The sequence below is a fragment of the Nerophis ophidion genome, unplaced genomic scaffold (assembly GCF_033978795.1).
Source record: "Nerophis ophidion isolate RoL-2023_Sa unplaced genomic scaffold, RoL_Noph_v1.0 HiC_scaffold_180, whole genome shotgun sequence".
Classification (NCBI taxonomy): domain Eukaryota; kingdom Metazoa; phylum Chordata; class Actinopteri; order Syngnathiformes; family Syngnathidae; genus Nerophis; species Nerophis ophidion.
Window position 1 is genome coordinate 147501 of NW_026907102.1, and position 2064 is coordinate 149564.

Here is a 2064-nt window from a genome sequence, read left to right on the forward strand (position 1 = left end):
CCGGCCTTGGATCACCAGCCGGGTCGATAAGTCAAAAGTAGTCCCTCTATTTGATGGAAGTCAGAGGAAAAAAGCTGGAAATATGACAAGGTGTTCCGGAGGGAGTCCCTTCAAGAACGCCCCGCTAACCCTAACCCTAATCCCAACCCTAACCCTAACCCTAACCCTAAGTGTCCAGGCGGGTGTCCATTCCAGAAGGCCCACCCGCCTTGGATCACATTCCGGTTAAGAAACATGAAAAAAGTCCCTCTATTGAATGGAAGTCAGCACAAAAAAGCTGAAAATATGACAAAGTGTCAAGGAGGGTGTCGCTTCCAGAAGGCCCGCCCGCCTTGGATCGACACCCGGCTAAGAAACATGAAAAAAGTCCCTCTATTTAATGGAAGTCAGAGGGAAAAAAAAGCTGGAATTTTTCTAAGTGTCAAAGTCGGGATTTTTTCTAAGTGTCAACTTTTGGAGTACCAACCCTTCCAAAACAAAGTCGGGATTTTTTCTAAGTGTCAACTTTTGGAGTACCAACCCTTCCAAAACAAAGTCGGGATTTTTTCTAAGTGTCAACTTTTGGAGTACCAACCCTTCCAAAACAAAGTCGGGATTTTTTCTAAGTGTCAACTTTTGGAGTACCAACCCTTCCAAAACAAAGTCGGGATTTTTTCTAAGTGTCAACTTTTGGAGTACCAACCCTTCCAAAACAAAGTCGGGATTTTTTCTAAGTGTCAACTTTTCGCGTACCAACCCTTCCAAAATAAAGTCGGGATTTTTTCTAAGTGTCAACTTTTAAAAGTCGGGATTTTTTCTAAGTGTCAACTTTTAAAAGTCGGGATTTTTTCTAAGTGTCCACTTTTGCTGTACCATGCCCTCCAGGGTCATAGAAGCCCCAGAGTGAGACCTAAACAACCGGGCCGAGTGATGTCATTTGGGGCCCTATTTTGAGTCATTTTGTGGGATTTCGGTGACGCCGAGGAGCGAAGCAGGTGTTCCGGGAGGGGGGTGCCTGTCCCTTTAAGAAGGCCGGCTTGCCGTGGATCTCCCCCCGGGTGGGGATTTCAAAATATGTCCCTCTTTTTGCTGGAAGTATGTCCCTCTTTTTGCTGGAAGTCAGCACAAAATAGAGCTGTACATTTGCCCAAGGCTCTAAAGAGGGAAAGGCAACTTTAAGCCTAAAAAGGAAAGCGGGGATTTGGAGCCCTCCGGTGGACTTCCGCCGCCGCTGCACCCTTAGCTGGAAGTCAGTGCCAAAAAAAAAGAAGCTGCGAATAGTGTCCATGTGCCTGTCCCTTTAGGAAAGCCGGCTTGCCGTGGATCTCCACCCGGGTGGGGAATTCCAAATAGGTCCCTCTATTTGATGGAAGTCAGCAACAAAAAGCTGGATTTTTTCTAAGTGTCAAGGAGGGTGTCGCTTCCAGAAGGCCCACCCGCCATGGATCACCACCCGGTTAAGAAAAATGAAAAAAGTCCCTCTATTTGATGGAAGTCAGCAACAAAAAGCTGGATTTTTTCTAAGTGTCAAGGAGGGTGTCGCTTCCAGAAGGCCCACCTGCCTTGGATCGACACCCGGTTAAGAAACATGGAAAAAGTCCCTCTATTTGATGGAAGTCAGCAACAAAAAGCTGGATTTTTTCTAAGTGTCAAGGAGAGGGTCGCTTCCAGAAGGCCCACCTGCCTTGGATCGACACCCGGTTAAGAAACATGGAAAAAGTCCCTCTATTTGATGGAAGTCAGCTACAAAAAGCTGGATTTTTTCTAAGTGTCAAGGAGGGTGTCGCTTCCAGAAGGCCCACCTGCCTTGGATCGACACCCGGCTAAGAAACATGGAAAAAGTCCCTCTATTTGATGGAAGTCAGCAACAAAAAGCTGGATTTTTTCTAAGTGTCAAGGAGGGTGTCGCTTCCAGAAGGCCCACCCGCCTTGGATCACCACCCGGTTAAGAAAAATGAAAAAAGTCCCTCTAGTTAATGGAAGTCAGCAACAAAAAGCTGGATTTTTTCTAAGTGTCAAGGAGAGGGTCGCTTCCAGAAGGCCCACCCGCCTTGGATCGACACCCGGTTAAGAAAAATGAAAAAA